The sequence below is a fragment of the Tursiops truncatus genome, chromosome 13 (genome assembly GCF_011762595.2).
Source record: "Tursiops truncatus isolate mTurTru1 chromosome 13, mTurTru1.mat.Y, whole genome shotgun sequence".
In the NCBI taxonomy this organism is placed as follows: Eukaryota; Metazoa; Chordata; class Mammalia; order Artiodactyla; family Delphinidae; genus Tursiops; species Tursiops truncatus.
The window spans coordinates 41,614,164-41,638,136 of NC_047046.1; the positions used below are offsets into that span (position 1 = coordinate 41,614,164).

Genomic DNA, 23,973 nt, shown 5'->3' on the forward strand with positions numbered 1-23,973 from the left:
CATTCAACCTTCCTTGTGATGATTGTTATAAGACTTAATACAGGAAATATTAAGTTTAGACAAAGAAGGCCCAGAAGGGATACTTTTGTGGACTGTCAAAGATATATTTCACTATTAAGTGGAAGTGCCGAGCTAGCTGAGGAACCCTGGGTTTCAGCTTTAGGCCACCTTATGTATTTCTCCAGCTGTCCCAGAGGTGGAGGTTGGGGGCATCCACATGATCCATGATTTCAACTGCTAGGTGATATACAGAGTGACACTGAAAAGCCAAGGAAAATGAGCAAGAGTTACTTCCAGCTTTCTTCCACCAAATGGAAGGCTGCCAAAATTCAAAACTCGAAGGATGCAAGGGAGCAGGAAATATAGCATCGGGAAAATGACTCTACCAGGGGAACTCCTGGGCTGTTCATGGAGGACTGCCTAGAACCTGCTTTGCCTCAGAATTTGCTCTATGTTTCCTTCCTGCTATATTTAGAAGCCTGTGGCAAATCTCCCCTCATAACTTTTAGAAGAACCAAGTCTAATCAGAGAAACCGTGAGGATGTGATATTAATAAAATAACACCAATGATGGCAAAAGTTTGCTTTCATAGGTGGGAGGAACTGATAATCCTTGGGTTGCTCAAAATATCTAGGGTGTCACCATGTGCCTTTCCCCAGATTTTCAGGATGCTGTGTGCCCTGCCTCCTTCTCTTGATCAGGTGCTTCTTCACTGCTCCTCACCGAAGCCAAGTGGAAAGGTGCGTCCCCAGTCACCTGAAGGACAAAATTACCTAAACTGAACATTCTTTCATTTATCAAAATAAATGTACCTACTATGTGCCCCACACTCTAACATGTTTCCGGAAAATATTGATGGGGAAGACTTTCCTCCCACTTCTGAAGTGATGAAATTATGTCATGAGGCCATGTTACCACAACCAAGCATTATTCAGCTAGACGGTCTTCCATGTGGACTCTACAAACCAAACCACAAGGTTTACTTTATTGTCATTTTTCATTCCCCACACTACATGCATATGCAAGATTTCTCAGTATGCCACCTTATAACAATTTATATAAAAAATGTACATAATCATTCCGCAGCTGTCAGTAGCGCCTGGAAAAGCCCAAGAGTTCAGTATGAAAGGTGCTATTAGGTTGGAAAAAACACCACAGCTGCCACAGATGGCTCATTTTCACAATAGACCTGAGGTTTAAAAAAAAAAAACACTAGTTGTTTTGCCTGCAGCATAAACAAGGAATATTCTCCTCAAGCAAGTGGAACTGGCTTTGCAGAGATGAGGCGCCAATCTGTCTTGCAAAATTTTGACATTAAAAAGAAACACATATAGCTACATAGACAATTGCTCACATGACAAAGGTGCAAGTCTGGGGTAGTTGCATCCAAAGTTTTACTTTACAATATTGTTTTTTATGATGGTGTCAATAGTGTTTTAAAAGTTAATCATAATTTTATTGTAAAAATAAAACATGCTCATTTTTAAAAATTTGGATCATGAAGAAAAATCCACCTATATTTCACCATCCATATACCACAAGAACTCTTTGGCATATTTTCTTCAGATTTTTTTTCTGTAGCTATATATATATAGATATATACAGAAACACACACATTTATATATATATGTGTGTATAAACACAAATGTATTCTGTGAATATATATAAAATAGACATATTGTATACATTATAGACATAGGCATATTATCTATATATATATTATAAACATATATCCTCTTTTTACATATTTGAGCAATATATTTATATGTATGCACAATTTCAGAACTTTCTTTTATTACTTAATACTATAATTATAGAGGACCTTCAAGATGGCGGAGGAGTAAGACGTGGAGATCACCTTCCTCCCCACAAATACATCAAAAATACATCTACATGTGGAACAACTCCTACAGAACACCTACTGAACGCTGGCAGAAGACATCAAACTTCCCAAAAGGCAAGAAACTCCCCACGTACCTGGGTAGGGCAAAAGAGAAAAGAAAAAACAGAGACAAAAGAATAGGGACAGGACCTGCACCCCTGGGAGGGAACTGTGAAGAAGGAAAGGTTTCCACACACTAGGAGCTCCGTCACTGGTGGAGACGGGGTTGGCGGGGGGGAAGCTTTAGAACCACGGAGGAGAGTGCAGCAACAGGGGTGCGGAGGGCAAAGCGGAGAGATTCCCGCACAGAGGATCGGTGCCGACCGGCACTCACCAGCCCGAGAGGCTTGTCTGCTCACCCGCCGGGGTGGGCGGGGCTGAGAGCTGAGGTTTGGGCTTCGGTCGGATCCCAGGGAGAGGACTGGGGTTGGCTGCGTGAACACAGACTGAACCGGGCTAGTGTGCCAGAGCTAGCCGGGAAGGAGTCCGGGAAAATGTTTGCAACTGCCTAAGAATCAAGAGACCACTGTTTCAGGGTGCGTGAGGAGAGGGGACTCAGAACACTGCCTAAACAAGCTCCAGAGACGGGTGCGAGCCGCAGCTATCAACGCAAACACCAGAGACGGGCACGAAATGCTAAGGCTGCTGCTGCGGGCACCAAGAAGCCTGTGTGCAAGCACAGGTCACTATCCACACCTCCCCTCCTGGGAGCCTGTGCAGCCCGCCACTGGCAGGGTCCCATGACCCAGGGACAGCTTCCCTGGGAGAACACATGGCGTGCCTCAGGCTGTTGCAACGTCACGCTGGCCTCTGACACCACAGGCTCACCCCGCATTCTGTACCCCTCCCGCCCCCTGGCCTGAGTGAGCCAGAGCCCCCGAATCAGCCACTCCTTTAACCCCATCCTGTCTGGGTGAAGAACAGACACCAGAGGGCGATCTACATGCAAAGGCAGGGTCAAATCCAAAGCTGAGCCCCTGGGAGCTGTGAGAACAAAGAAAAGAAAGGAAAATCTCTCCCAGCAGCCTTAGAAGCAGCGGATTAAATCTCCACAATCAACTTGATGTACCCTGCATCTGTGGAATACATGAACAGACAACAAATCATCCCAAAACTGAGGTGGTGGACTTTGGGAGCAACTGCAGATTTGGGGTTTGCTTTCTGCATCTAATTTGTTTATAGTTTTACGTTTATCTTAGTTTAGTATTTAGAGCTTATCATTGGTAGATTTAAATATTGATTTGGTTGCTCTCTTCCTTTTATATATATATATTTTTTTCCTTTTTCTCCTTTTGTGTGTATGTGCATGCTTCTTTCTGTGATTTTCTCTGTATAGGTTTGCTTTTACCATTTGTCCCATGGTTCTGTCTGTCCGTTTTTTTTTTTGGTTTTTTTTTGCGGTACGTGGGTCTCTCACTGTTGTGGCCCCTCCTGTTGCAGAGCACAGACTCCGGACACGCAAGCTCAGTGGCCATGGCTCACGGGCCCAGCCGCTCCACAGCATGTGGGATCTTCCCGGACCGGGGCACGAACCCATGTCCCTTGCATCGGCAGGCGGACTCTCAACCACTGCACCACCAGGGAAGCCCTGTCCGTTTTTTTTAGTATAGTTTTTAGCACTAGTTATCATTGGTGGATTTGTTTACTGGTTTGGTTGTGCCCTTTTTTTTTAAATTACTTTTTTATTTTAATAATATTTTTAATATTTTATTTTAATTATTTTATTTTATTTTTCTTTCTTTCTTTTGTTTCTTCTCCCTTTTCTTCTGAGTCGTGTTGCTGACAGGGTTTTGGTACTCTGGCTGGTTGTCAGGCCTGAGCCTCTGAGGTGGGAGAGCCAAGTTCAGGACATTGGTCCACCAGAGACCCAACCCCCCCCCCCGGCCCCTCATAATATCAATCGGCGAGAGCTCTCCCAGAATCCTCCATCTCAATGCTAAGACCCAGCTCCACTCAACGACCACCAAGCTCCAGTGCTGGACACCCCATGCCAAACAACTAGCAAGACAGGAACACGACCCCTCCCATTAGCAGAGAGGCTGCCTAAAAATCATAATAAGTTCACAGACACACCAAAACACACCATCGGACGTGTCCTGGCAACAGAAAGACAAGATCCAACCTCATCCACCAGAACACAGGCACCAGTCCCCTCCACCAGGAAGCCTACACAACCCACTGAACCAAACTTACCCCTGGGGGCATACCAAAAACAACAGGAGATACAAGCCTGGGAAAAGGAGACCCCAAACACAGTAAGTTAAGCAAAATGAGAAGACAGAGAAAAACACAGCAGATGAAGGAGGAAGGTTAGAAACCCACCAGACCAAACAAATGAAGAGGAAATAGGCAGTCTACCTGAAAAAGAATTCAGAGTAATGACAGTAAAGATATCTAAAATCTTGGAAATAGAATGGAGAAAATACAAGAAACATTTAAAAAGGACCTAGAAGAACTAAAGTGCAAACAAACAATGATGAGCAACACAATAAATGAAGTTAAAAATTCTCTAGAAGGATTCAATAGCAGAATAACTGAGGCAGAAGAACAGATAAGTGACCTGAAAGATAAAAGAGTGGAAATAACTACCTCAGAGCAGAAGAAAGAAATAAGAATGCAAAGAATTGAGGACAGTCTCAGAGACCTCTGGGATAACATTAAACACACCAACATTCGAATTATAGGGGTCCCAGAAGAAGAAGAGAAAAAGAAAGGGACTGAGAAATCATTTGAAGAGATTATACTTGAAAACTTCCCTAATATGGGAAAGGAAATAGTCGATCAAGTCCAGGAAGTGCACAGAGTCCCATACAGGATAAATCCAAGGAGAAACATGCGAAGACACATATTAATCAAACTATCAAAAATTAAACAAAAAGAAAAAATATTAAAAGCAGCAAGAGAAAAGCAACAAATAACATACAACAGAATCCCTATAAGGTTAAGAGCTGATCTTTCAGCAGAAACTCTGCAAGCCAGAAGGGTGTGGCAGGACATATTTAAAGTGATGAAAGGGAAAAACCTACAACCAAGATTACTCTATCCAGCAAGGATCTCATTCAGATTCAATGAAGAAATTAAAAACTTTACAGACAAGCAACATTAAGAGAATTCAGCACCACAAAACCAGCTTTAATACAAATGTTAAAGGAACTTCTCTAAGCCAGAAACACAAGAGAAGAAGACCTACAATAACAAACCACAAACAATTAAGAAAATGGTAATAGGAACATACATATTGATAATTACCTTAAATGTAAATGGATTAAATGCTCCAACCAAAACACACAGACTGGCTGAATGGATACAAAAACAAGACCTGTATATATGCTGTCTACAAGAGACCCACTTCAGACTGGGGGACACATACGGACTGAAATTTAGAGGATGGAAAAAGATATTCTATGCAAATGGAAATCAAAATGAAGCTGGAGTAGCAATTCTCATATCAGACAGAATAGACTTTAAAATAAAGACTATTACAAGAGACAAAGAAGGACCCTACATAATGATCAAGGGATCAGTCCAAGAAAAAGATACAACAATTGTAAATATTTATGCACCCAACATAGGAGCAACTCAATACATAAGGCAAATGCTAACAGCCATAAAAGGGGAAATCGACAGTGGTGGTCATAGTAGGGGAATTTAACACCCCACTTTCACCAATGGACAGATCATCCAAAATGAAAATAAATAAGGAAACACAAGCTTTAAATGACACATTAAACAAGATGGACTTAACAGATATTTATATGACATTCCATCCCAAAACAACAGAATACACTTTCTTCTCAAGTGCTCATGGAACATTCTCTAGGATAGATCATATCCTGGGTCACAAATCAAGCCTTGGTAAATTTAAGAAAACTGAAATCATATCAAGTACCTTTTCTGACCACAATACTATGAAACTACATATCAATTACAGGAAAAAAACTGTAAAGAATACAAACACATGGAGGCTAAACAATACACTACTAAATAACCAAGAGATCACTGAAGAAATCAAAGAGGAAATAAAAAAATACCTAGAAACAAATGACAATGAATACACAGTGACCCAAAACCTATAGGATCCAGCAAAAGCAGTTCTAAGAGGGAAGTTTAGAGCAACACAATCCTACCTCAAGAAACAAGAAACATCTCAAATAAACAACCTAACCTTACACCTAAAGCAATTAGAGAAAGAAGAACAAACAAAACCCAAAGTCAGCAGAAGGAAAGAAATCATAAAGATAAGATCAGAAATAAATGAAAAAGAAATGAAGAAAACAATAGCAAAGATCAATAAGATGAAAAGCTATTTCTTTGAGAAGATAAACAAAATTGATAAACCATTAGCCAGACTCATCAAGAAAAAAAGGGAGAAGGCTCAAATCAACAGAATTAGAAATGAAAAAGGAGAAGTAACAACTGACACCATAGAAATAAAAAGGATCACAAGAGATTACTACAAGCAACTCTATGCCAAAAAATGGACAACCTGGAAGAAATGGACAAATTCTTAGAAAATCACAAGCTTCTGAGACTGAACCAGGAAGAAATAGAAAATATAGACAGACCAACCCCAAGCACTGAAATTGAGACTGTGATTAAAAATCTTCCAATAAACAAAAGCCCAGGACCAGATGGTTTCACAGGCGAATTCTATCAAACATTTACAGAAGAGTTAACACCTATCCTTCTCAAACTCTTCCAAAATATACCAGAGGGGGGGACACTCCCAAACTCATTAAACGAGGCCACCATCACCCTGATACCAAAACCAGACAACGATGGCACAAAAACAGAAAACTATAGGCCATGATCACTGATGAACATAGATGCCAAAATTCTCAACAAAATACAAGCAAACAGAATCCAACAGCACAGTAAAAGGATCATACACCATGATCAGGTGGGGTTTATCCCAGGAATGCAAGGATTCTTCAATATATGCAAATTAATCAATGTGATAAACCATATTAACAAATTGAAGGAGAAAAACCATATGATCACCTCAATAGATGCAGAGAAAGCTTTTGACAAAATTCAACACCCATTTACGATAAAAACCCTGCAGAAAGTAGGCATAGAGGGAATTTACCTCTACATTATAAAGGCCATATATGACAAAACCACAGCCAACATCGTTCTCAGTGGTGAAAAACTGAAACCATTTTCACTAAGATCAGGAATAAGACAAGGTTGCCCACTCTCACCACTATTATTCTACATAGTTTTGGAAGTTTTAGCCATGGCAATCAGAGAAGAAAAAGAAATAAATGGAATCCAAATAGGAAAAGAAGAAGTAAAGCTGTCACTGTTTGCAGATGACATGAGACTATACATAGAGAATCCTAAAGAAGCTACCAGAGAACTACTAGAGCTAATCAATGAATTTGGTAAAGTAGCAGGATACAAAATGAATGCACAGAAATCTCTGGCATTCCTATACACTAATGATGAAAAATCTGAAAGAGAAATTAAGGAAACACTCCCACTTATGATTGCAACAAAAAGAATAAAATATCTAGGAATAAACCTACCTAAGGAGACAAAAGACCTGTACTCAGGAAACTATAAGACATGGATGAAAGAAATTAAAGATGATATAACCTGATGGAGACACATACCATGTTCTCGGATTGGAAGAATCAATATTGTGAAAATGATTATACTACCCAAAGCAATCTACAGATTCAATGCAATCTCTATCAAAATACCAATGGCATTTTTTACAGAACTAGAATAAAAAATCTTAAAATTTGTATGGAGATACAAAAGACCCCGAATATCCAACGCAGTCTTGAAGGAAAAAAAAGGAGGTGAAGGAATCAGGCTCCCTGACTTCAGACTATACTACAAAGCTACAATAATCAAGACAATATCATACTGGCACAAAAACAGAAATATAGATCAGTGGAACAGGACAGAAAGCCCAGAGATAAACCCACACCTCTGGTCAACTAATCTATGACAAAGGAGGCAAGAATATACAATGGAGAAAAGACAAGTCTCTTCAATAAGTGGTGCTGGGAAAAGTGGACAGCTACATGTAAAAGAATGAAATTAGAACACTCCCTAACACCATACACAAAAATAAATTCAAAATGGATTAAAGACCTAAATGTAAGGACAGACACTATAAAACTCTTAGAGAAAAACACAGGCAGAACACTCTATGACATAAATCACAGCAAGATCCTTTTTGACCCACCTCCTAGAGAAAGGGAAATAAAAACAAAAATAAACAAATGGGACCTAATGAAACTTAAAAGCTCTTGCACAGCAAAGGAAACCATAAACAAGACGAAAAGACAACCCTCAGAATGGGAGAAAATATTTGCAAACAAAGAAACTGACAAAGGATTAATCTCCCAAATATACAAGCAGCTCATGCAGCTCAATATCAGAAAAACAAACAACCCAATCCAAAATTGGGCAGAAGACCTAAATAGACATTTCTCCAAAGAAGATATACAGACTGACAACAAGCACATGAAAAGGATGCTCAACATCACTAATCATTAGAGAAATGCAAATCAAAATTACAATGCGGTATCACCTCACACTGGTCAGAATGGCCATCATCAAAAAGTCTACAAAGAATAAATGCTGGAGAGGGTGTGGAGAAAAGGGAACCCTCTTGCACTGTTGGTGGCAATGCAAATCGATACAGCCACTATGGAGACCAGTATGCAGGTTCCTTAAGAAACTACAAATAGAACTACCATACGACCCAGCAATCTCACTACTGGACATATACCTGGAGAAAACCATAATTCAGAAAGAGTCATGTACCACAATGTTCATTGCAGCACTATTTACAATAGCCAGGACATGGAAGCAACCTAAGTGTCCATCGACAGATGAATGGATAAAGAAGATGTGGCACATATATACAATGGAATTACTCAGCCATAAAAAGAAACGAAATTGAGTTATTTGTAGTGAGGTGGATGGACCTAGAGTCTGTCATACAGAGTGAAGTAAGTCAGAAAGAGAAAAACAAATACCGTATGCTAACACATATATATGGAATCTAAAAAAAAAAAAAGGTTTTGAAGACCCTAGGGGCAGGACAGGAATAAAGACGCAGACGTAGAGAATGGACTTGAGGACACGGGGAAAGGGAAGGGTATGCTGGGACGAAGTGAGAGAGTGGCATGGACATATATACACTACCAAATGTAAAACAGATAGCTAGTGGGAAGCAGCTGTATAGCACAGGGAGATCAGCTCTGTGCTTTGTGACCACCTAGAGGGGTGGGATAAGGCGGGTGGGAGGTAGACACAAGAGGGAGGGGATATGGGGATATATGTATATGTATAGCTGATTCACTTTGTGATACAGCAGAAACTAACACACCATTGTAAAGCCATTATACTCCAATAAAGATGTTAAAAAAAAACCTATAATTATAACAGGAACAATTTCCCACGTCATTAATTGTACTCACTGTACATTTTTAATGACTGTGTACTGTTCCATTGTGTGTACAAACCATAAGTTGTTCAACAAGTCATCCACTATTAGAAGTCTAAAAAAAATATTTGCCAGTTTTTTTTCTGTAGACGATATTCCATTAACTATCCTTATGTTTAAATCTCTGTCTGTGTCTGTCTAAATACTTGAATCAAAGAATGATCCAGTATTAAAACATTTTTTAAGATTCTTAATAGGTATTGCCAAATACTTTATCCCAAACAAGCTTTGTTCACTAAGGATAGGAGATGTACCTGGTTCAATTATCAAGGTCTAATGTACCGGGCCAATTTGGTACGAAGGATATTGCCGTAATTTTGCATAACTTCATGAGGTGTGTCTAGTGTACTAGGAGTAAACCAAAATAAAACAGCTTTGCAGCTGACAGTGATAACTCCAGTGCTCACCCACATCTTAGATGGAGTGTTTTAATCACAACCTCAACCTCTCAAAAATGGTGTTAATATTTTACATTGCTTTTTTTTTTCTTTTTTTGCGGTACGCGGGCCTCTCACTGTTGTGGTCTCCCCCATTGAGGAGCACAGGCTCCGGACGCGCAGGCTCAACGGCCCAGCCGCTCCTCGGCATGTGGGATCTTCCCGGACCGGGGCACGAACACGTGTCCCCTGCATCGGCAGGCGGACTCTCAACCACTGCACCACCAGGGAAGCCCTAGATTGCATTTTTAATCACTATCTTTCATTTAGAGATATTTCTCCACTAATTACCTCTAAGTGTTATAATTTTCTGTATCTCCTCACTGTCAAGACCTTTCACAAGAGCAAACAGTTTTATTAGAAGAAAGACTTGGGAAATTTCCTTGTTCATCCTAATGCACACAGCATTCTGGACCCACCTGAGGAATTGTTAATGTCTTTCAGGAGACAATATATTCTCTCAGCCTTCATCCACCCATCCTAACATCTCCCTTCAGATACAAAGCAATCTGAAAATTAGGAAGAACATTTTATTGTGTGTGTGGTCTTTTTTTAAATGCTAGCAGTGGATGTCATTTTGTCCCTTGATTTTGTGACTTAAAAATCCATCTTTTGTGTAAATATACTATGAGGCAATTAGTGATCGATATTTTTTTTTTCAGGGACACTAAAGCAGCAGACAGACTGCTACTCAGGGTTCCAGGTGGATCGGCATGGAGTGTGGATTTGAACCTACAGTCTCCACATTTCCAACTCCAGTCCTGGCAGTCCAGCTACCCACCCCTCTCCAAGATGATCTATGCCCTTATGTGGAAACTTTGATGAATAGCGACAGCTCAAGCACTAAACAGGAACCTCAAATCAATAAGCATATTAGGACAGGGTGCTCACAAATTGGTAGCCATTTAATTCCCCTGCTATTAATTTTCTCTCTTCCAGACATGAGCTGGGGTGCAGCGTGTGAACCTGTTAAACCACAGCTGCAGTTTGCCCTTGAAAATACCTCAGTGGGCCAAGGAGGGACTTTTTCATCTAGTACTTCAAGCCATCTGCTCAGTGGGTTTTTATTACAAAAATCAGGAAAAAACTCTTATTTCTCTAATTGGTATTTACTGGCTGAAAGGAAGACTTTATGTCATTCTATTTTGTAAAAAAAACTTTTTATCATAGATATTTTCAAATATTCACAAATATTGAGATAATATAATAAACCTCTATATGACTATCACTCATTTTAAATCTCTTTTTCCCACTTATGCCTTCAGTTTAAAGGATCCTCGTTGATTTTCTGGGAACAATGGGCCCTTCTTGGTAGTGGCAGTACAAAGATCACGATAAGAGCATTTGTCATGGGGTTGTATCCTGAGATACAACCATCCAATCAATTTGCTAAAATGAAACACCCGAGGCTCCTTATTGACTTCCGACATCCAATCCTTCAGCCAGTGCTGTTGGCTCTTTCTCCAAAGTAAATCTCCTATTGGCCCACTTCCCTCACCTCTGTTGCGCCTTTGCCAGTATAAATTCTCATCGTCTTTACTACCCTGATTACTGCAATATAATGTCCTCCCTGCTTCTATTCTTGTCTCCTAGCTCCACCATAATCCATGCCCCACTAGGCAATTCAAGCAATCATGTCATCCTCCTGCTTACAACCCACCAATGCCTTCTACTTTTGTCACTACCCCTTCCACTAATCCATGTGGCCAGTATTATCTTTTACAAACATAAATAGACCAAGTCATTTCATTTCTAAACACCCTCCAGTGGCTTCCTATTGCACTTAAAGTTCAGACTCCTTGGCTTGCAGTTTCAACATGACCTGGCCATACTTACCTCTCAGAAGTAAATTTCCTATCTATTTTCATTTTGCTTACTATGCTCCAGCTATACTAGCTTTCCTTCAGCTCCTTGACCATGCCAAGCTTTGCACTTGTTTCCCATCCCCAGTCCTACCCGAGATCTTCACTGTTAACTCCTTCCTGTCACCCAAGAATAAAACCAAATATCACTTCCTTCAGAAGGCTTTCTTTGTCATCTGAACTAAACTAGTTTCCCAGCCCCAAGACCTTATTACCTATGAAACTATCTTATATCGTATGCTTACTATATTTCCATCCACTATAGTAACAGCTCTGCAAAAGAAGAAAGCTTTTTCACCACTGTATCTTGAATTTCTGGAACAGAGTATGTCATGGGAACTCTATAAAAATTTGTTGAAAGAAAGAATGGACGAATGAATGAATATAACAAAAGGGAACTTTAGAATCTTATTGTAAGAATAGTATAGGGTCACATTTACTTTTCTGAATGAGAAAGGTAAACTTAATAACAAGAGAAAGCAGAATTACAAAAACTCCTTGAGGGCTTTGGTAGCTTGTGATGGACCACTGAAAATGCAACAGAAGAATTGCCTCATCAGAGACAAAGCCAATAGTATGAGTTAGCAAAGACTGAAAGGATCATTTACTCCTTAGATAATATCCTCTCCCTGCCTCCGTCTCTGCCTAAAATCCCTGCCATCAGATTAGTGACTTTGGGTGAAACGTGCCCAGTGGTCCCTTGAGTCCAGAGGCCGTATCTACTACCTCCTAGTAACTTCCCAAGCTCTTAATGCAGTTCTATTTTAAAATCACTTTCTCACTCCCTAACTCCTAACAGTATTTCTTCTACTCCCCATCATTCTAATGAAATTGATCTCTCCATATTTTTATTGGTATTCTAATTCTCAACTCAAATTCTCAGTCTTTATTCCCTTTGGCCCTATCCTCATTCCCCACTGCTGACAGCTTCCTTCTTGTGGAAACTCTTTATTCCTGTGACTTTCACGGCACTAAACTTCTGGTTCTCTTTCTGCTGCTATAGACTCCTTGTTCCTATGGACTGAATCTGTGTCCTTGACATTCTCCAAGGTTTACATCTTAGCCTTCTGCTTTACTCTATTCTATATTAGAGAGTATATAATTACAGTGTGAAGTCATCTATTTGGATAGCCTAACACTGAGTCCAAATCTTTAAATTGAGCTAATCTTTCCTCCAGAACCAGCTTTCCTTCCAGATTTCCCTATTTGCAATGTTATATTTATTCATTCACTTAAAAAAAAAAAAAGCTTAAAAAAAAACATCCTGAATTACTCCCTCTTCTCCCAACCTCTCCCACCAGAAACATTCAATGTTTTTTAATTTTATTGATTTGTCATGTAAGTCTCTTTCTATTATCATTAGTATCAATTAATCCTCCCATTTCCATTCTCTTACCTGCTCTGGAAAATCCAGTCAAGTTCATCTTGGAACATGCTTTGTCCACACCACTGTATGGCTCAAAAGCCATCTTTGACTCCCATTGACTATTCAATAAACTCTGAACTCCCTGGCTTAGGATAATGCCGACCTAAATTTTGGGTTTTTCCTTTCACTAATGTCACTTTCCACTGCTCCTGACATAAAACTTCGGCTCCTACTGAACACTTTGCTCTCTGACTGCTATCCTCCCTTGATATGTGCTAAAGTCTTGACATAATAAGGGGGAAAGGACCTTGACTATTATAAATTATTAACTGTCTAAATCTGTGCTGTCCAATATGGTAGCCACCAGCCAGCCATATGTAACTTCTCAGCTACTGTGGCTATTGGGAATGAAGAACTGAATTATTGATTTTAATTTAATTTAAAGAAAATACAGTTATTGGGAAACTCTTAAGCATATTTGGGACAACTTGGGTATGCAAATCCACTTTTTTCAACTGCAAATTTTATGAAATCTAAATACAGATCGAGTATTTGTGATGAAATTTTAGAGGCCAAATTAAGATGTGCTATAAGTGTACAGTACACACCAGAGTTTGAAAACTTAATGTGAAAATGGGAATGCAAAATATCTTGTGAAAATATTTTGTATTGATTACATGTTGAAATCATACCCTTTTGAATATTCAGGGTTAAATAAAATATATTATTAATATTAATTTACTTCTTTTGTTTTACTTTTTGCAACATCACAACTAGAAAATTTTAAAGTACACATGTGGCTCATATAATACATCTTCTGGATGGTGCTCTTTTAGGTATCATCTTTGTAAAAAATGTCCTCATAGCCATAAAGACTTCCAAGGCCCAGCCCCAACTGAATGAATAATAATCTCTAGGAGAAGGTCCTGGAGTTGGTATCTTTCATAAATGCTCCAGGAGATTCTATTCATGAGACAAATTTGGGAAACCGTAACTAAGTGATGGTCTCTATCTCTACCATAGCTTGTGTTGTCTTCATCACTCAGTAGATTCCTTTAACACATGCTGTCTCTTGCTATCATTCTGTGTTGCACATGTATATTCCCAACTAGACAGCACTCAGAAAAAAAATCAATGTAATTATTATAACTAACATGTATTAAGTGCTAATAAGGTACCAAGCACCCTGTCAGGGGCTCTATGTTTATTTTCTCATTTAATTTAATAATAGCACCTATAGAGCAGTGAGGTGGTTGTTGGTTTATCCTCACTGCACAGAGAAGACAGGGTTTTAGGTCACACAGCTACTTCCTGATGGAGCCAAGATCTGGACTTGTTCTGTCCAACTTGAAGGCCTCCCTTCTACATGATACAGCCTAGGTGCCTAGCGTGGGATGCTTGACAAATGAGACTGATGGTAACACTCAGCACCCCCAAAAGAAAGATGGGGGTACTCAGTAAGTGCTGGAGGTGCCTTTCGTATACAGGAAGCGTGTGAAGAGGCAGGAATGTGCTTGCCTCGTTCGTTCTCAAGTGAAACGCATGTCCCTTGTCAACGGAGCCACTGCTGTGATTTACAAGGCACTGGTTTCTGATGAGGTGCTCCCTGTCTCCAGAACTCTGTAATAGGAGCACCTGTTCCAGAGCCCCAGAGGGTGCAACTGGAGCTCTGCGTGAGGGGACTGTTCGGGGCCATGCGACATTAGAGAGAGCCGTGCTGCCGTTGTCAGCGGGCCAAGAAGTAGACCAGCTGAAGCCATGATGCCAAGGAACATTCTGTTCAGGCTGTGTGGATGTTAAGATTCCCAGAAAGAGAAAGAAACGTTGTGGTGGAAGCTGAAGCAAGAGTTACCAGGTTTGTACAAGGCATTTAGCTTTAAGTTGTTATAAAAAAGAAAATAATTGTGAAAGCAGAGAGAAATCTGCAGCTGCTCGGGGCTATTCATACCATAAGAGATCCCACCAGGCCCTCTTTATTGTTGCAGTTTTGGCAAATTATTTTCTTATCACACACCACCTCCTCACTTCTGTCCCTGGATAAGCACTTAGGCTCATAAAGCTGCGGGTCAGCCACAGTTGAGCAGCCAGCCCACGGAACAGCCGGCTGTGGGGAGCTCTGGGGCCTGCGCCTCTGAAAAGCAGCAACTGGAGTCCATAAAAAGCTGGCCTGGCTGGTCCATTAGTGGCCCCGGGTCTGGGCCTCTGGCCTGGATCACCCATCCCCCTTGGGAGAGCCTCACCTGTAGGGATGGCCGAGCTGCGAGGGCCAAACAAGGGGCCACCATCCGGGGTGCTGAGCCCCTGGCGGCTTCGAGGGCAAGGGGCAGGTGCATGAGCTGGCGCTGAGCTGCGAGGGGCTGGCTAGCCACGGAGAGAGGGGCCTGGTGCCCACCACACATGTGCACTGGACAAATGCTCTGGCTTCTCCGGCGTGGGCAGAGAGCATGCCGCTCCCATTACCCCGGCCCATTAGGGAAGCAACTGGAAAGAAAACACTTAGTAATTTGGACAGGAGTGAGGCTGCAGAATGGCTCGTGTCTCTGTGACAGCCTGCCACGTACGGATGAAAGGGAAGGCTTATAACAAATTTTCATTACCCCCAAGTAAAAAAGCAACAGCAGGCAAAGCAAGGGCTTTGAGGCTAAGAGGTGGGGCCGGAAATCCACCCAGAAGACCACAAAGAAGGCTTAGCAAAACAAATCAGTCACTCTCTGAGTCACTTCCACTTGCCCAGCGCAGCGCATGCAAATGACAATCAGACCTGTCAGTCTGTCAGGCTTTGGCCTTGAGCTCCTTGCCTCTTACGTGCACCAAAATACAACCCGCTGGGCTCTCCTCCTGCCCAATGCCCTTCCTCACCTGCCCTCAACAGCCTATGCTTGGCAGGAAAACCCACCCCCAACCTGGGAGGCAGTAACAGCAGGATTTGGTAAAGGGAAGTGACCAGGGGTTTGCAAACTGCACCAGGGTCTTTGCACTTTGCTTTGCTTCCAGCTTTAGTTAACACAGGGGAAAAATCCAACCTCAGATTCAGAAAGGCAAAGGGCTCCGGGGCTCCCAGGTGCTCAGGTTCTTCGGTGCTCCCCCTCCCCAATTCAGGCTCTACGAGAGAATCCTGGACACCCACTAAGCACAGACCCCAGATCAAACCTCCACCTCTGAATATCCTACACAGACCCCATGGCCCACTCCTGCTCTAATGAGTCTGGCTGCCCACAGAGCTGTAAAATACGTTGAGCCTTTGACCTTATTAGAAGACAACCACACAAATACTGTCTTTTCCTGGCCTAGGTGTGTGTCCACAGGTACCCTTAGCACGTTTACCATGGCGGAAAAAATGAAGTGTTGTGGGGAGTTGCAGGCAGGATGCTGAATAAGACCAGGGCTGGAAGAGAGAGTCTTTCCATTCCATGATTTCTTAAAACCCCCGTCTTCCATTATCAACAGCTTCAAAAACACATGTTATTAAACATCTGGGTTTTCGTGACATCCAAGACTGCCCAGAGAATGGAATAAATGGGATTCGGGGGCGGGGGCGGTCTAACGATGGTTCCCCTTGGGGATGGCTAGTGTTGACAGCTAAAGGACAGAGTCCAGTCACAGACTCAAGGATACCGAGGCAGGGCCCCACTCTTACCATTTCTGTTTGTATGAAATTAAACAAACTAGTTTGGAAATAAATAGCACATATGTGAAAATGTATAAAAGTTGTTTTAGTCTCCCTAATGGGACATATATTATGTCATGGATTTGTGATGTTTGTGGTGCATGCACACAGGTAACTGTTCAGAGTTCAGAGGAGGACTATCCCCTAACAGCCAAGTGGCCAGAAAATGATTCACTAAGGACAGGAATAAAGATTTGATGAGCATTTACTGTGCACCAAGCCCCTTAGAGAAGTTGTCTTTTTGCATGGTAAACTGAGGCCCCAAAAGTTTTCCTCACGTGCTGAAGGCCCTGAAGTCAGAGAGGGACAGAGCCAGGAGGAAGAGTGCAGTTTGTGTAGGAGGGTTGGCAGGAGACAACCACAGGGCCAAGGCACAGAGACAGAAAATCCAGTTCTGCAGCTGAGCTCCTCCTCTGTCCCAGGCACTGGCCCAGGCGCCAGAGGACAGAAGGATGCAGAAGACATGGGATTCTCCTTTAAGGAGCTTGAGACCAAGAGCTATCAGGGGCACCACCATCATAAAACTCCAGGATGAGGAGTAGAGGGTTATCACAGAAGGATGATATGATAATTGGGATGGGGAAAACTAGATTGGAGAGGCAGCAGTAGGCTGGCTTGACTAAGGCACCAGCCAGAAATTTCTCTCTCTGTGCCCAAGGGTCCCAAGCCAGTGTTAAGGGGACTGAATACTGGCCTTTTCAATTTCCCCTAGTTTTTTCAGTCCCATAGACTATAGTCACGGCAGAAAGGAATGGGAGGTAGGATTAAAGTTAAGAATTCTTGAAACAACCCAAGTGTCCTTTGGCAAATGAAAATGTGAGTATTTATATTCAATGGGATGTTATGCAGCTCTAAAAAAGAGAGAAATCCTGCCAATTGCAACAACATGGATGGACCTGGAGAGCATCACACTAAGTGAAATAGGTCAGACAGAGAAAAACAAACACCAAATGATCTCACGTATATGTGGAATCTAAAAAAAGCATAAAAATAAAAACAGAACTCATAGATACAGAGAACAGATAGGCAGTCACCAGAGGTGGAGGTTGTGTGGGGCAGGATAGGTGAAATGGGTAAAGGTGGTCAAAATATGCAAACTTCCAGTTATAAGGTAAATAAGTCCTGGGGATGTCATGTACAGCAAGGTGACTATAGTTAACAATACTGTATTATATACTTGAAAGTTGCTAAGAGAGTAGATCTTAAAAGTTCTCATCACAGAAAAAAAAATTGTAATTTTGTGTGGTGATGGATATTTACTAGACTTGTGGTGATCATTTCACAATATATACAAATATTGAATCATTATGTTGTACACCTGAAACTAATATAATTATATGTCAATTATATCTCAATTAAAAATAAATAAATAAATATGGAGGAAAAAATAATTCTTTTCAGGCATGTGCTACATTTTCACTAGGAAAATCGTACCATTCCCTGTTCTTCCTGAGGTTTACCTTCTCCCTGGACAGATGAGAAAAGTACTAGGAAGTAAGTTGACATGAGTTAAGAGGTAAGACTTTGTACTTTTACAAGGCATAGATTGCTTTATGGAGAATTTCAGACCTAGAGACATCTTTGTTACTTTCATCCTGACCTGGTCTTCTTTGTTCATGGGCACCGGTTTCGGTCCAAGGTAGAGGGAGAGGGCCTGACATTGGTGATACATTGGTCACCCAGAGAATATACACTGACATTTTTACAAATAATCTGCAGGCCTTGGATTTTTAGGATAAACCATTCATTTGCATAGTCATTGCTTTTATGACACCTCTCTCCCTATTCTGAGCAATACTAAATAAAAAGATGAATGAAGTAAAACTTACAGAACATCTTGAATTTCAGAGCCCAAGAGTGCTCTATGGCTAAAACTACATAGAGAAGAGCAAAGACTCTGTAATCCAGTATTCAATGTCTTGGAGAAGTTCATAAATAATTATAAGGTGTGGGTGGTAGCCATTCTTCCACAAAGTGCCCCAACATGTATTAGTTCATTCACTCCTTTTTACCACCTAAACTAGGTGTGCAGTGTTCTCCCCATTTTGGGTCCAGGATGACAACATGACTTGCCCATTGCCATATAGTTGATAAATGTCAACATATGAACCTAGGGGTTTTTTGTTTTTAAATAAAATAATTATTCTATTTTCTGAGTTTCAATATTCACCAAGCATTGAATACTACTTTCTTTTATCCTTACAATTACCTACACAGTAGATTATCATCATCCTTGATTTACAGCTGAGAAATGGAAACCCTGAGAGGGAACATGACTTGCCCAAAGTTGAGCAGCTCACGTGGGACCTAGGATATGGTAGGATATGCATGTTCTCCCCGGAGTGAGAGTCCTTAAGGAGAAAAAAGGCCGACTGCCTTTTATAAACATATAAACCTGGGGCTTCAGTTTCTAAGTCCAAGGTTCTTTCCACCAAAACCTGTTGAATCACAAATACTCCACAGTGTCAATGTAGAAATCTCTTTCTACACTAAAATGTTCGCAAGCGTCTGATTTACTTTGCCATTGTTTAACTCTCCATTAAACAAAACTCTAGTATCAATGAAACAAAAAGGGACAAGAGTATTACTTGGGTTATTTGGACAAAAAAGAAAATTCTACATCAAGTAATTCAGGGGCAAAAATTCTGAACTTTTCAAGAAATCACTCCACATTTCCACCTCCCATTGTTAAGAGACCCCGTACTTAAAGAATGTCCCGTGGCCAGGGCGGAGCTGTGTCTAAAGCTGAAGTCTTTAATGGCCAGGCAAATGCTGAAGCCCTGGAACACCCTGAATTCAGGAGGAAGAGGAGGAAAGGGATGCCCAAACTCAACACTTACTTGTTTTCAATGCAATAATGTGAAGCAGTTTGTTGTGACATCTCTCGATAAGGGCTGTACTGAGATCACTGTTCTGCCAGACTTAGGCTGGGAAGTAGTTAGAAAAATCTAACTGTATAAATGGATTTTCGGTAAGATGTCAGAAGAGACTTCTTTCTTTCATGAGATAATCCTGATTTAAAATTCACAAAGCAATGTTTCTCAAAGTGTGGTCTGCACACCATTTTGACAAGCATCACTTAAGGTCCTACTTAAAAATGCAGATCCCTCGGTCCCGCTATAGTCTCACTGAATCAGAATCTCTAGGGTGGAGCCCCAGAACCTGCATTTAACAAGCTCTCCCGGTGATCTGTACGCACACTGAAGTTTGTGAACCGTCATTCTAAACAAAACAAACCACTCCCATATCCACCACTGCCCCTTTTGAACAGGGACTCTGTCCAGCTACAATAATAAAATAAAATTTGTACTTTCCCCAGGACACAGAACTGCTCCCCAAGGAAAGCAGCTGGCAGATACTCCTGCTGACGGGTGCCGGCCCTGGCTACAGCAGTTATTTCCAGGCAATGGACAATTCTTCCAGCCCCAATGAAACTTAAGCTTAAAATAACAACGATGGTTTTGTGCAACAGCAATGAACCTTTAAATTCATCATTCCCCCAAATCATATGGACTGCTTAATGCCATCAGATCCAATAGCGCCACCTCTAAGCAAGTGGGCCTTTGGTTTAACCTCAAACACCGTGTCGGAGAGAGTCAAAATAATATCATAGGGCTGACTTCATTTTGCTTTTTCTGAACTATTTCCGACTCACTTCACCACTAAGCCTAGGTGCTCTACTGCTGACCCCCATCCTTTCCTATTCACTTCTTTTAGATTCTTCTTCCTCAAGTACTTTTCCAAACTCAGTCCCAATGAGCATGCTAGGATCTTAGAAAACATGCAGACCTTCAGAGCCTAATGGGAGATGCCTAAAGCAACTAAGGAAAACAGTTATTCATGTCTCCAAATCCAAGAAGGAAAAAAAAAAATCACAGCAAAGTAAACAGATATGTAAATAACATAAAGAATATATCAACATTTATCAGTTTGATGTACAACAAAACACAATTAAATATTTATTATAGACACTAGTGAATTCTGGCTTCTCCTTAGTTAGGGGCTATGGTCAAGAACACCTGGGAGTCCCTTTTCCCTCAGCTCACCCCACCACCGCTTTCTGTCTGGCCCACAAAAGGCCAGAAGCACACTTTCTCTGCAGAGAAGGAAAACCTACTGGGGCATTTCTTCTTTACAACCAAATGCAAAACTGCCTGCTGTGTAAATAGATGGAACTAAGAGCCTAAGTGACACCATTCTCAACGCTGGAGACATTAACCCTAAGTTTTCTCAGCAATGCACTGGGATTCTCGGAGGCAAAAAGAACCTCACGAGGCCCTCTGCAAAAGTAGAGCAACAATGTTCTACCAGTGAGCTCAGATCCGTACACTCCAGTTCAACCACTGACCGGAGACAGCGTGCAGTGTCAGCAGGAAAGCAAGGATCCAGGTGGAAGGCAAACGGTGTTGGGCTGAGTGAATTCAACTGACCAAGAGAATTGGCTTGTGGCTTTTCTCATTTGAACGCTCTTCCTTGCCTACTGTTAATAGCAAGAGACCACTCTTACTTCCCAGGTAATTGCTACGTTTTGTCACTTGTTCATGAGGCTTGCACAGCCTGACATTTCTGACTCTCCCATTTTCCATACAAATGGAGGCCCTCATGGCTTCTCACATCAGGCCTTCCTGTTTCTTCACCTGTCTCCTTCCTCTGTGGCCACTTGACTCCCTTTGTGGCACTCATAGTACTATAAATGGTCTCTGTTACCTAGAAAAGACCACACTGGAACCTGCTCTTTCTCAGTTTTCCTGACTCCTTTGCCCCCACCACCATCTTTTGCAGTGTTTCTGCTGGAAAAAAAAAATCCTGCCAAATTGCAAGGGGACAAGTAAAATAATGGGTCTAATCCTCCTGGCTAAGGGAGGCGCATCCTAGCAAAGCATGAGGAGGAGAGAGGATAAGTAACGATTCTGTACTGTATACTTGAAAGTTGCTAGAAGAGTAGATCTTACATGTTCTCATCATAACAACACCACCAACAAAAGGGTAACAAAAGGTGAATGAGGTATTAACTAACTTTATCGTGGTGAACAATTCGCAATATATATGTGTATCATCAAGTTATATACCCTAAACGTATGCAGTGTTATATGTCAGTTATATCTTAATAAAGCTGGGGAAAAAAATAAAGAGAGGGGCCACGAGGGTAATTCGCCTTCACCTCCATTTCTGCCCCCCAGTAAAGCTGCCCAAGGTGAGCTTACATAGGCTCTCTTCTGACAGCCTTCTCACCGCATAGACTGGGAAGAGTTGGGTTCAGTGTAAATAAATGATAAGGGGTCAGCTGAAGCATTATATTGTACAAAATGGTCCCCTAGTGGCAGGAAAGCATGAGTGTCCCTCCAAAGCGCTAACTTACAGTTGGGGGTGGGACTTCACTCTGAGAACACTGGGCTCCAAAAATCTAAACCTTGATAAAAGACGTCAGCAAGACAAGAAGTTAGAAAGAGAAGGGTAATTATTGCGTTTTAGTCATGTAGGAGTACTTCATTCTGGTGGACATTAACTCAGTCATTTCTAGCAAGCCAGAGGATGAAAAAGGCAAGGATGAAAGAAGAGAGAGCCAAAGAAAAGAAAAAAAGACACAGAGGAAGAGGCACAAAAAGAAAGAGCAAGTGACATGTATAGTATTTTTTATTTGTCCTGACTGCATTTGAAATTTCTGAGTTGCAAAAATTGAATTCCCCATGTCTCAAAGCCCCTCCAGGTGGTTGAAAACAGTCACCATCTGCCTCCCAGAGGAAGATGATCCTTGGCTTTTATCAGCTACAGTAAACTCTATTTTAGAATATATTTGTTACAAGTATCAGAATTCTCTCCCTGGAATTATATTTTCAAGATCTATGTATCTCTCTTTTGCAAAGGTACAATAAAAGACCATGTTAAAAAAATAAACATTTGTGTGCTTAAACTTTATTTTTTATCTCCGAAATTTAACTGCCTAGATCCACATAAGAACGCTAAAAACTTGAAGCTCTTTGAGGGCAATAGTTTTAAGTAGCTGTAGCAGTAGCCTTCCTCTCAGAACTTTATCAAAGTATTTGCTTGATAATAGAAATGACATTTTACAATATGATGAGCCAAAGAATTAAATGTTGCTTGATAATAAAACATTAAGTAAATGTCCATATTCTTTTATATTTTCACATATATATTTAAACTATTATATCTAGTCTAAAAATTTAGAATATATAGATATATACAAAAAAAGAAGAAAATTCTCACATAATTTCACCTTCCAGACATAACTATTCCTAACATGTTGGGGTCCATATATATGTATATACACATATATATAATTTCTTGAATTAAAATGAATCATTGCCCACATACTATTTGTCACATGATTTTTTTTCCATTTAACAATATAGTTTTCCATGGATCTCTTTCCATTTCATTAATTATTATGTAAAATCCTAAAAATTATTTTTAGTAAGTGTATATGTTCCATTATGTGGGCTATCAAATTTACCCAATTTGTCCAATTTATGATCAGGTATTTTTATTGGTTCCAATTACTCGTATTTGAAACAATGCTAAGATGAACATTTTCAGAGCTAAATCTTTGTGTACATTCATGATTATTTTCTAATTCTATTAAATGGAATTATGAGATCAAAGGATTCAGCCTTTTAAAGTTGACTGTCTCACGTTGCCTACCTAATTTCCTGAAAGCATCTATCAATTTACTCCACTACCAGCAGTGCGCATACACATATATTCAAAGTAAGTGGTCAAATAGCAGATTCCACCCAAAGACAGGTAATTTTATCTTTCTGACCCCAATACATATTTGTGATAGATAGTAACAATCTCAGCAATATGATCATAAAGATTTTTACTGGTTAGGTTGCAATGATAATGAAGATTAACATGTTTTATTAATCAAAGATCTTTCTGTAAATACAAAGTTGATATCTGAGGATTGCTATAATCACAAACAATAAACATAAGAATGGAGATTACATAATTTTATGATCGACTTTTGTAGGCATAGAATAGAGAGGTCTTACGTGCAGGTGGCCTAAGGAGAAGACCAAGAACAGAAAACCATACTCAATGCTCAGTCATTCATTCATTGGTTCTTTCTTTCAGCATTTATTGACTATCCCTGTTTTCACCATACATGCTAGTTTCCATGGAAGCTCAAAACAGAGAGAAATTCAAAAATCTAGTTCTTATAATAGGCCACATATTTCCCAGAAATCTCTTCAAAAATTCAGAAGTTTCTAATAGTTGTCCAAAATGGCAACTGATCATTTTACAGAACCAAATTAGCAAAGCACAT

General features: G+C 40.6%; 1 long non-coding RNA gene across 1 annotated transcript in view; it reads right to left on the reverse strand.

The window, feature by feature from the left end:
* Positions 1-887: 887 nt before the first annotated feature.
* LOC141276260 (uncharacterized) overlaps positions 888-23,973 on the reverse strand; it is a 72,614-nt gene continuing 49,528 nt past the window's right edge. The window contains exon 3 of the long non-coding RNA XR_012325529.1: positions 888-958. This is a non-coding gene — a long non-coding RNA (uncharacterized lncRNA). The remainder of the gene's footprint in view (positions 959-23,973) is intronic.